Source organism: Pleurodeles waltl, chromosome 2_2 (genome assembly GCF_031143425.1).
Source record: "Pleurodeles waltl isolate 20211129_DDA chromosome 2_2, aPleWal1.hap1.20221129, whole genome shotgun sequence".
Taxonomy (NCBI): Eukaryota; Metazoa; Chordata; class Amphibia; order Caudata; family Salamandridae; genus Pleurodeles; species Pleurodeles waltl.
The window spans coordinates 488,474,925-488,487,846 of record NC_090439.1 but is presented as its reverse complement, the minus strand read 5'-3'; positions in this window follow the sequence as shown (position 1 = coordinate 488,487,846).

The window sequence follows — 12,922 nt, the reverse complement described above, 5'->3', positions numbered from 1 at the left end:
ACGGCAGCGAACACAACCACCTCGTCCAAGGCACCCAAGGGGTTAAGGAGAAGCCACTTGCCCAAGGGAAACACATTATTGTTGTTACCCCAGTGCCAGCCTTAGAGGCAGTCACCAAAGCAATCGTTCCTAACACTAAAGCATTACATCCACGTTGGATTCAATGGGCAACCTCCCTGACTGCCACTTATGTTGACTCCATCTTTGACCCAAAACTTCAAACAGAAGAATTTCTGCAATAAGAACCTCACACATCCTAACATCATGCCACTTGACAGATAACGAACTGTCATTTACACTGACAGTTCAGCACAACCAGCTCTAGGCACAAAACATCAATATTCAGCCTGTTGCGCAACTGCGAGTGGAATGATTACTCAACATACATATACGCAGACCCTAGGTGACTGCAAATTTGGCTGAGCTTAAAGCTCTGATTTTGGGACTGAAACATACGGATCCGCAACAGCTCACATTGATTGTGTGATTCATACTATTGTATCCAGTCCTACAATAATCTCAAGCATTGGAAGGTGACTGGGTTCAGAAATTCAAAGGGGAACACCAGAAAACACAGATCTCTGTGGGGGAGGATGGCTGATCTTAAGCTACCAGATGCCCATGTAGTTCAAACAATGGGCCACCAACGTGTAGGAGTAACATTATTGGAAACACTTTGGATGATGAAGTGGCCAAATCCGCAGTAGCTACAGCTTCTGTTGCTGCAGTGACTCATTTTCACACAAGATTGGATATTGAAATTCAGGCTGCTGTGAAAGCTTCGGCTGAAGGCAAGCCTTTTCCAAAAACGTACCCTACAAAATATTCCTACCATATCAGTGTACAGAATGTTACAATTCCTGGGACGGAAGATCAAGTGATCCCAACTAAGACCAGAGATTAGATCTCATCAAGGCAGCTCATGAGGGTGTCGCAGCTGCACATGCTGGTGTCGCGGCCACAATATCACTCTTACAGAAGCGCATCTGGTAGCCGGGTCTATACAAACAGACCAAGCAATATGTCCTTTGCTGTGACCTTTTCAGCAAATAAAAGGCTCAAACATCAAACACCCACCACTGACATCCCCTGTTAGTATCCAACAGGCCTCTTCAATGTGTGTACCTGGGCAATTGTGGTCCCTTACAATATGTCTGTTGTGGAGAGGAGGAATAATGACCTTAAGCATTCCTTAACAGCTAGAGTATTAGGTTCAGGCAGCAGTTGGTTTCATCACCTATATAGGGGCCAGAGAGCACTGAATAATCTGCCAAGATGGTCTTGGGAGAGCTCACTCCTTATGAGGTCATCTTTGGGATACCTCTATATGTCTCAGATCTAGATGGCCCTGGTATGCTGGCAGCAGACACACCTTTTGACATCAATGAACTTCTCACTGTCTTACAGGAGTTTCAACAATTTAGTGATGATAATTCATCCACCAGTGTTGCCACTTTAGGAATAACGGATTTTCTTAACAACTTCTACAGGCTGCATTCCTAAAGTTGGGTATCTGGTTCGTGAGAAGATTGCTTTGAAGAAGGAATTTGACCCATCTTACAGAGTACTGGTTCCAGTCCTGGGGATTCAAGGCACCTGAACTGTCATTTTACCACTGCTACAAGGTTTCAAAGGGAACAGGTTTGTCTCCATTGACAAAATCAAATTGCACCATGCGGCCAATCCTGCACCGTAGACCCTGAGGTCCCTTGGGTAGTCCCCGGTCCCTTCTCACTGCCGAACAGAATATACTTCTTCAAAGAAAAAACAGTGTTGGAAAATGGGTTATTGGTAAGGGCAGGTAGGTACCTACACCTAGCAACAAGCCACTAACCTCCACCTAGGTACAGTTAGGTCTCAGTAAATTAATCCCAGCTCAACCCTTGGTAGCTTGGCAACGAGCGTCAAGGCTTAACTTAGGAGACAGTGTGTAAAGCATTCAAATATCACAAAACAGTAATTAAATAAAACACAGGAAACAGTTTAAAAATCCAAAACCAATTTATAAAAATAGTTTATATTTTTATCTTTAAAATGACACAAAAACGAATAAAATCGGATAAAGGGAACCGGAGATATGAATTTTTAAAGAATTATTACTTTTCTAGCGCTTAGAAACAAAAAGCGCCAATCGGGTCATCTGGTTGCACCTCGACCGGGGCAAAGTCAAACTTTCAGGCCGACCGCGATGGAGCCCTGCTCGGCTACAGGTCGCGGGAGGCCTCGGTTAAAAAGTTACCTTCTGACTTAGTCTTTATTTTGAAGATTTTCTTCAGCGGGACGAACCTGCCAGTCGAATCCGACCTCCTGGAGCCCTTGTCCGGATACGCGATGCTGGATTCCTCGGTGGAGATTTTTACCTTCGGACTTAGTCGTTTTTTCGAGGTGAAAATCCTTCGACCGGGGTAAACCTGGATCTTGATCCGACGTCCGTGGAGCCCTTCTCGGATACGATGGCTGGGAGGTCCCGGTCAACTTTTTACCTTCGGACTTAGGCCCTCATTACGATTCCGGCGGGCGGCGGAGGCCGCCCGCCAGAATTCCGCCCTCCATAATACCGCTCCGCGGTCAGAAGACCGCGGAGGGTATTATGAGTTTTTCCCTGGGCTGGCGGGCGGTCTCCAAAAGACCGCCCGCCAGCCCAGGGAAAAACTCCCTTCCCACGAGGATGCCGGCTCGTAATCGAGCCGGCGGAGTGGGAAGGTGCGACGGGTGCTGTTGCACCCGTCGCGTATTTCACTGTCTGCAAGGCAGACAGTGAAATACATTTTGGGGCCCTCTTACGGGGGCCCCTGCAGTGCCCATGCCGTTGGCATGGGCACTGCAGGGGCCCCCAGGGGCCCCGCGACTCCCCCTCCCGCCATCCGGTTCCCGGCGGGAGAACCGCCAGGAACTGGATGGCGGGAGGGGGAGTCGGAATCCCTTGGGGGCAGCGGGAGACCGCCGGTTTCCCTTCTCTGACCGCGGCTAAGCCGCCGCGGTCAGAATGCCCCGCGGGGCACCGCCGGCCTGTCGGCGGTGCCTCCGCGTCCAGCGGCCCTGGCGGTTACAAACCGCCAGGGTCGTAATGAGGGCCTTAGTCTCTTTTTCGGAGATTTTTCTTTACCGGGACGAACCACCAAATCAGGCCGGGTCGCGGTTGAGGCAAGCCGGCTAGAATTTCCGCGGCGGTTCGGTCCCTCTCTGGAGCTTTTTTTCAAAAATTCTCAAATCTTCTCCAAACTTCTGGGGCTTCACCCAGATGTCCTTTTAAGGTTCTTTTGGGGTCCACAGCTCACCCCAAGGGTCCAGAAGTTCTGTGATGGTCCTTGGGGGGTGCGGACTTCAACTCCCAGAATGCACCTGGCGCAAACTCCTTTTTGGCCACTGGACAGTGGTCAGCTGGTCACTTTTCAGGAGTTGGTGCAGGGGGACTCTGGATAGCAATTTTTCACCTGTAGCAAACAGGGAGTCCCTCCTTGAACCAGTTGAAGCCAGGCAAAGTCCTTCTTGTGGTGAAGCCCAAGTGTGCAGCTGGTGCAGTCCTTCTGAGTGCAGGTTCCAGGTGCAGGCCAGGGGTCCAGCAGGGAAGTCCTTCTTCTCCTTTAGTTCTTTTCTTGTTGAAATCTGGTAGGGATCTGAGGTGTGGGGGCAGGTCTGCCAGTTTTATCCTTGCTCCTGGGTGAAAAGCAGGGGGGCCCTGGTTCTCCAATCAGGGACAGGGTCGTCCCCCTGTGATGACCACTTCCTGGGAAGTGTGGCAAAAATCCATCCCAGAAGGCAACAGTCTCTAAAAATCCAACATGGATGAATCTGATTTTTGGAGGTTACATCTGGCTGAGCCCACCCACTGGTGTGGCTAAAATCATAAACACACCTCTCTCCTGCCCTCTCCTAATCTAATCAAGGGGGCACCTAGTTGTCTGGGGTTGCAGGATGTGGGGGTGTTGCTGGGTGCTCCAGATGTCCTTCTCTGCCTTTGAAGACCAGTTTGGCAGCCCTCCCCCTTCCTGCCTCACCATCTGCTGAGGGGAGATTCTCTCCCCCAAGCACATTCCTTTATGTGAAGCCAGGCCACTTCACACCTCATCAAGGCAGCTCTGCAAAGCTGCTGCAGGCTGGCCAATCAGAGCACAGCAGCAAAAACAATGCAGGGCTGAAATTGGCAACTTTTTAGGTAAAGTCTATAACTCTTTACCTGAACAAGTTATATTAAATCCAACAACTGGAAGTTGTGGGATTTATTACAACAATTAATTTGATACCAAATTCTTGGTATGCAACATTTAAGGAGACCTTAAAATTTAAAATAAAGTCTCCCCATTCTAGCCTATGAAGGCCATTTACTTCAATGAGGGAAAAACGACTTTGGCTGTTTTTACCTCACCAGGGTTTATAAATCTATTTTTATAAAGTCCCTGCTTATAGTTACATGGCACCCAGCCCTAGGGGCACATAGGGCACACCTTAGGGGTGACTTATATGTAAAAATAAGGTAGTTTAAGACTTTGGAAGTACTTTTAATTCCAAAGTCGAATTTGCATATAACTTTAATTTAAAAGCAGCCAGCAAGGCAGGCCTGCCTTTAAAATGACACTGGGCACCTCAGCAGTGCACCTAGGTGTGCACCACCTATGCTGTGGTCCCTAAACCTACATGCCCTACCATATACTAGGGACTTATAGGTAGGTTAACTTAGCCAATTATAATTAGCCTACTTTGCATATCCATTTTACACAGAGCACAGGCCCTGGGACTGGTTAGCAGTACCCAGGGCACCATCAAAGTCAGGAAAACACCAGCAAAAAGAGGAAAATGGGGGCAAAAAGTTATGGGGCCTCTGCAATCAGCCCTGTTTTCTCACAAACAGCAACACTTCTGAATATACCAGCATGTACAACTATGCTACAACTGCCTCCTCGAGCTTGAGGAGGGCGGAAAATTAGCTTTTGCTGATTCCTGTTACCACTTCACCGACAAGAACTGTGCAATCTGTGGCTGCTTTTTACTCCAATGCAACACAAACTTACAACATTGTCTACTATGAACCTCCATGAGAAGTGGATCCATCCACCAGTAATGCACATGCTCCTGTATTGGCAGAAACTGCTTCTGGTTATTTCAATGACAGTTTATTCAACTTCATCTTCACCTGCAACTGAAACTGTTTCAAAGAGATGTAAGTTGTATCTATGGCATAAACATAACTTTTTGGTTTATCCATGGAATTATCTGTGGATACTACTGACATTGTGTGCCTTTCGGTTATGGATTGCTTTTGTAACTGTTTTCTTTCTCTTGATAAATGGTCATTATCTTCCTGAACACTCTTCTGTCAAGCCAGTTTATGAAGTTTTACCACCATATCTTTCCTCACATAAGGTCAGAAGAGACTTGTTCCTTGTGAACATTACAGCAGTAACAATTACGGATGGGATTGTGTCGGATAAAGTTCCTTTTGATATATATTGGCCTACTGAGGTTATCCAAATTTCATATGTATTCAAAATTACAATGACTGATGTAATTACATCTGGTGTTGTTTCTGATGACAGTTGATTCTATGCTTGCTGAATTGCAGGATTACACTGTATTTGAAAGTGAAGATGGGTGTACAAACACAGAATTATGATGACATGTGATGTTAACATCATTGGGGACATTACGTCCTGCATAGAGCCACTAGGCATAGATCAGTATTTCATTACACACAGTAGGAACATTGTTCAACTCCACCTGTGGGCAGTCGCAAAGCATATGTAGACAAATGTGCATATTTGGGCATGAAACTGCAAATGCAGAGTCATATTATTTCAAATTACCACCTTCTAAAATGTGGAAGATTTTGCTAACCAACACCAAAGGAATTTATCAGATTCCTTTGTTTCCCCGCTTGCTGCTGAAGGTCATGAATACTGGAAGAACACTATAGATGTGAAAAGTGTATGGTGAAAACAAGATTGACAAATTCAGGGTAGTGAAGCTTTGTTTAGAGCAGCAGTTCAAGAACATCTAAGTCTCCTATCAGAGGAAGTAAACTTGCAAGTTTTCTTGCTAGGTCCAAGAAAACAGCACTCTAAATGATTCCTGTATGCTATATACATTGAGATATGGAAGCTTTCTCAAGTGGAAGCAGCTGCCCGTTTAAGGCAGATAGATGAGTAAAATAAGGATTTAGCTGTTGTCGATAATGGCATGAATACTCCGTCCAACAGTATATACATACAATAATATTCTGTCTTCTGCAATTAATATTATTCAGAATGACATGTCTTTTTTACAACATAGTCAAAGTCAGCTGGGCTCCATCATGCAGTATGGTTGGACATTGCAGATTTTGAAAAATGGCTGCATCCCTTGGAAACACATAAACAGTAGCAACTTGTTTGCTGCTTTTAATCTGTCCAGGGATCAACAGATAATGGCTAAAAAGGAAGCAAGTTACACCATGCTTAATATTGAACAGTTAGAAAAGCTGCCTTTCACAGTAGTAGAAACTCCTTCAACAATATGGCTAGTATATGGGGTTATAAATGTGCCAATTTCCACCTTTCATTTCACAAAATGTTTGAACCATTTTGCTGTCAGCAGAGGAGATAGCTATATACACGAAGAGTGGGAGTTGACCTTTTTCTACTAATGTCTGAACAGCAAAACAAAGGTCTTTCTGAGCAGAAGCGAATGTGAGATTATTGTTAGCCATTCAATGATCTGTTTATAGGTGTCACTTCATGGTTTCTGCAATGTGGCAGTCGCGAACTTGGCCTGCTTTCTGAAGGGTACTTCCGTTCCTTTTGTTTTGTCCAGTATTTCATATACTTTGGTACGGAAGTTATGTGGTCCTGAACAATCAAAGCTGCTGTGGAATGAGACTAGGAAATGCCTACACAATTTTGGTGTCTCAAATTGTACCTTGTTGTGGACATGTTTTGTTCACCCCCACACAAGAGATAAGAGTAGCAGTAATGTGGTTTCACAGTGATACTACTCATGTAATTTTTGACAAGTTGAGCACACTAAAGGCACTGCTGTTCCAAAAACAAGTGGCGTTGACATCAGCCAAGGAGACATGTGATCTCCAGATAGTAAGATCATCAGCTGAGATACAATCCTTATTAAATACCAACTTCCCCAAGCACTTTGGAGAGCTGACCTGCAGAATTTTCAATGCCTCGAGCACTGCAGGGATTGTACACTTCTTTAAGGCTGTTGGGTCTGAATTTGTTTCGGTCTTCCAGACTGTCTTAGGAGTCATTTCTTCAGCTATCCATTCAATCTTTTTGAGTGTGTTTGGCAGATTCCCTGTGACTTTGGCACTGATTGACGGAATACTGCTACTGCTATTCCTGGTAAGTAATGGTTGTGCTATTGCAGCTAAGAGGATTGATGGAACTACCACCAGCCCAACTGTGTTGTTATCGCATGACAACACAGTAAACCACACTGAACTTAGGTTCTTTGGTGCTCCATTGCTGGAAGAATTGGAGTATGTTTGGTCATTGTCAATCCGACCTGTCCTGTGGCGCGTGCAACCTGTCTTCCACTGCACCTGGTGTCTCTTTGAATGTCTATCATCAATGTGTCTTGCTGTTCAGCCAGTGCCTCCTGTGGACAAGGCACTGATGATGTTCTCAATGAGGGTTCATTCACGGTTGTGCCCCATGAGACTGAGGTTGATTCACGAGGCCACTTATGAGCCACCGTTTGTGAAATATTTTTGACGCAAAGGCTGCACAAACTTACAAAATACAATTCGATTTTGTAAGTTTGCGCCGCTTTTGCGACAAAAAAATACACAAAGGCGGTACAAAAAAAGTATAAATATGGACCATAATGTACACTTGTTGGGGATTATTTATATAATTGCTGTCACAAGTCTGCCTCCGTATCAGTTGTTTAGGAACATACCTGCGTCAGGGGTCCTACATGATCTTTATAAATACATCTCACATGAAAAAGGTCATTTGAGGGGTTCCTTCCAGACACCATCTACATTGAACGTCACCTTGCTGCACAACTCAGACTTTGTATCACCACAGAGTCTGACCTAGAGACCTCATTCAAAGGTAGCAATAGTACTGGCAGATTAGGTTTATCATACCCAGCTCTGATTAAGAATATTGGAATTTTACATCTAATGTTTATTGTAAGATGGTGGGGTGGTTTTATATTCACAACTCTCATCTTCACAGTTATGCTTCTTTTACTGTTTATTATCCTAATCATTGTAGCTCATGCATCTTATTGTAGATTGCAGCTTTTTCAATAAATGTATTGAAAACTCTCATGCATCTCCTTCATTACCTGTGTATGACTGAGACTTGTTGCTAACATGAGAAAAGGGTAACTTCTGTTCCATCACGACTTCCATGAGAGGTCTTATCTAGAGTCCATGCATAAGGCTGCTAGAAATCACCTTTGCTTTATGAGTTTTGGTGAGGTACTGCTTGTGAACCAGGAGGGTTGGGCCAACAGTCATGACTTGTTATAGGAGTGACTCAGTTGCCTTCAAACAAAAGGGCTGTCATCCCAAATCAGCAGTTTCGCTGTTAGACCTGGCATCCTTGGCGTGGTCTCCCCTAACATTTTGCCTCTACTTCCCTGTTTGTTGCAATATGCTGTTTTTGTTACTCTGGGCACTATTTCACTGCTGACCAGTGCTAAAGTGCAGTTGCTCCCTATGTGAAATTGTATCGGTGATTGGTTTATCCATGAGTGACATATTTGATTTAGTAGTAAAGTGTACTAGAGGTGCCCAGGGCCTCTAAATCAAATGCTACTAGTGGGCCTACAGCACTGGTTGTGCCACTGTAGGAAGGTGGCATTCCTCTAGCATGGTTACCCCCATTTTTGACCTGTGTCAGTGTTTGTCAGTGCGTTTTTACTGTCTCACTGGGTTCTTGCCAGTCAGGACCCCATTGCTCATAGTTTGTGGCCTATATGTCAGTGTGTTTTACTGTGTTGTCAGTGTGCTTGACTGTGTCACTGGAGTTCTGCTATGCTCCAGTGCTTCTGCTCTCTCTGTTAACGAAATGTGTCACTATAGTCTAGTGACTCCATATTCTAAATCAGATTGGCACACTGGACCACCCTTCTAAGTCCCTATTATATGGTACCTAGGTACCCAGAGCATTGGGGTTCCAGGAGATTCTTATGGATTACAGTATTTCTTTTGCCACCTATAAGGAGCTCATACAAACACTCCTTCAGAACTGCCACTGCAGCCTGAGTGAAATAGTGCACACACTATTTCATAGCCATTTTCACTGCACCAGGTAACTTATAAGTCACCTATATCTCTAACTTTCAGTTACGGAAGGATAGATGCAAAGTTACTGTGTGTGAGGGCACCCTTGCCATAACAAAGGTGCCCCCAAGTTGTCCAGGACCAAGTTCCTGGACTTTGTGAGTGTGGGGACACCATTATAAGCGTGCACTACATACATGCCAATACATATATGTAGCTTCACAATGGTAACTCCGAATGTGGCCATGTGAGATGTCCAAGACTGAGAAATGTAACCCCCAATCAGATTCTCGTACTGGGGGGCAATTCCATGCACTGTAGGGGCTCCACCACAGCCCCTTAGTACTGCCAAACCAGCTCTCTGAGGTTTCCACTGCAGCCCCAGCTGCTGCCACCTCACAGACAGGTTTCTGCCCTCCTGGGGATTGAGCAGCTCAATCCCAGGAAGGCAGAACAATGCATTTCCTTTAGGAGAGGGGTGTTACACTCTCTTCCATTGGGAATAGGTGTTACAGACATGGGAGAGGTATCCTCACACAGGCTCTGGAAATGCTTTGAAGGATACAAATGGTGCCCTTCTTGCAAAATCTAGTGTACACTGCTTCAAGGACCCCCCAGCCTTGCTCTGGCGCAAAACTGGACAAAGGAAAGGGGATTGACCACTCCCGTGTCCATCTCCATTCCAGTGGTGGTGCCCAGAGCTCCTCCGGAGTGTCCCTGGCATTAGCCATCTTGGATTCCAAGGTGTGGGGACCCTCTGGGTGCATCTGAGTGGCCAGTGCCAGCAGGTAATGTCAGAGACCCCTCCTGATAGGTGCATACCTGGTTAGGTAGCCAATCCCCATATCAGGGCTATTTCGGGTCTCTCCTCTGGGTGTTTGCTCAGATTTGGTTTGCAAGACCTCACCAGGACTCCTCTGTATCCTCTGTTCCAGCTTCTGACTGTCGGATCCACCGAAGCCTGTCCAGGACCAATGTAACCGCAACAAAGTATCCAAGAAGGCTACTGTGACCCTGCAACTTCAGCTCCAGCCAGCAATAGCAACAGTTTCCAGGTTGTGCATGCTCTTCATTCTGCACCAGAAGGACCAAAGAAATCTCCTGTGGAGTGATGGAGTCACTTCCCTGCTTTAGCAGGCACCTCTCTGCAACAAAAACTGGTACTCTGGGACTCCTCTCCTGTCGACGAGCATGATCCCTGGAACACAGTTGGTGGACCGAAGTGATCCTGACTGTCCAAAGGTTCAGCTGTCCAAATTTGGTGGAGGTAAGAGCTTGCCTCCCCGTTTCAGACAGTACCCATGTGCACCTCGTGTTCTGCAGCTCCTTGGGCTTCTGTGCACTTCTTCCAAAATTCCTTCATGCACAGCATAGCCCAAGTCCCCAGCACTCTATTCTGCGACACTCAGCTCTCTGAGTTGTTCTCCGGCATCATGGGATCCCTTTGTGTAATGCTGCGATGACCACATTCTGCACATCCTTTGTCCCCATGATTTGGGACTCCTGTGGGTGCTGCCTGATCTTCTGAGGGCTCTCTAATGTGCTGAAAGCCCCCTCTTCCTCCCCAGTCCACATTTAAGTATCCAGGTCCCTCCTGGGCACAGGTAGCACCTTTTCCTGCCAACCATGACATTTGCATGAGCCAAGGCTTGTTGGTGGAATCCAATGACGTAAACCAGCCTACATCCAATGACTCTACATGGGACATCTCTTGCACCAAGCAGGACCCTGCACCTGCCTTCTTTAGTGCATTTCTGAATTCTTCATCCCACCGAAGAATTCACTTTAGCACATTTATCCGGGTTAGCAGGGTCTCCTGTTCTTCCTGGACTCTTCTTCAACTTCTGGACTTGGTCTTTTCTCTCCTCAGGTCTTCAGGTCAAGAAACCCATCATTGGTGTCTTGCAGACTTGGCTGGTTTTTGTATAACCCTTTACCACAACTTCTAGTGTGTTCTGAGGAAACTTGCTGTACTTTACTCCTGTTTCCTGGGCTCTGGGGTGGGGTACTTTACTTACCTTTGGTGTTTTCTTATACTCCCAGTGCCCCTCTACACACTACACGTGCCTGGGGGGGAGCTAACATTCACATTCCACTATTTTAGTATATGGGTTGTGTTGCCCATTGCAATCTAGTGTGTTTTTCATTTTTTGCACTATTTTCTGACTGTGCACTTATCTGATTTTGGTTACTAGTGTATATATTGTGTATAATACTTACCTCCAGTAGGAGTATTGCCTCTAAGATATTTTTGGCCTTGTGTCACTAAAATAAAGTACCTTAATTTTTGGTAACGCTGAGTATTGTCTTTCCTGTGTATCAGTACTGTGTGACTATAGTGGTATTGCAAGAGCTTTGAATGTCTCCTAGCTCAGCCCTGGCTGCTCTGCTACACCTACCCCTAGACAGCCTAAACTGCTAGAAAACTGCCTACATTAAGGTGGATCACTGGACCTGGTATAAAGTGAGTACCTCTGGTACCCACTACAAACCAGGCCAGCTTCTCACAGCCACGTACATGAGTAGCCCTGTAAACATGGCTCACACCTGCCACTGCAGTGTCTGTGTGTGCAGTTTGTAATCTTCCAATTCGACTTGGCAAGTGCTCTCATTTGCCAAGCCTGAACTTTCCCTTTTTATACATATAAGGCACCCCTAAGGTGGTTGGCCCTAGGTAGCCCCACGGGCAGGGTGCAGTGCTTGTTAAAGGTAGGACATGTACTTGTGTATTTTTACATGTCCTAACAGTGAATTACAGTCACATTTTTTTCATTGTTGCAAGGCCTATCTTTCTCATTGGTTAACAAAGGGGCTGCCTTCAATATCCTTAAAGTGCAGTTTCCCTTTGAGAACAGATGGGAATGTGGAGTTTGGGGTCCCTGAACTCACCATTAAAAAATACATCTGTAAGTGAAGCTGTTTTTTTAGATTGTTAGTTTAAAAATGCCACTTTTGGGAAGTAGGCATTTTCTTGCTCACCATTCTGTGACTCTGCCTGTTTGTGGATTCCTTGTCGGGGTCAGACTGAAAGTTGGACTGTTTGTGCATCTCCACTAGACAGTGACACTAAAGGTACTGGGGTGTAACCTGCATATACTGATGAGCCATCTGGGCTAGGCTGGATGGAGAAGTGGTCATTCACACCTGAAAGGGCTGTGCCTGCCCTCACACAATGCAGTCTCCAACCCCCTGGTGTGCTTCTGGGGCCAGGCCCGGGCAAAGCAGGATCCTGTAAATAACCGACTTTTCTTTGAAGTTGAGCAACTTCAAAGGCAGAAAGGGGTATAAGTATTGGGCCCAAAACCCCAGACTTGAAATCACTTCAAGGATTTAAGGGGAACCTCTGCCAGGAGAAGAGCTGAAGGAAAAGTGCTGCCCCCGCCAGTAATTGTGCGTGGTTGGACCATCCTGCAGTTGCTGCTTCTGCCTGAGAAAAGGGACAAAGACTGGACTTTGTAGTATATTCCTGCTTGAGAGGTATCTTCAAGGGCTTGCCTCCTGTTCTGAAGTGCCCGGGCCATCAAGACGTCCTCTGTCAATAACTGGACTCTCTGCTGAGACTCCTGCTCTTCCAGGTGGTGCCCTGTCCAGTCCCTGGGCCCTTGAAAGGAGAAGCTGGTGAAAAATCAAGAAGAACCAAGTGCACCGACTTTGGACAACCCTGGACTGATGCCGCTGCCAGATTCCGAGACGCTG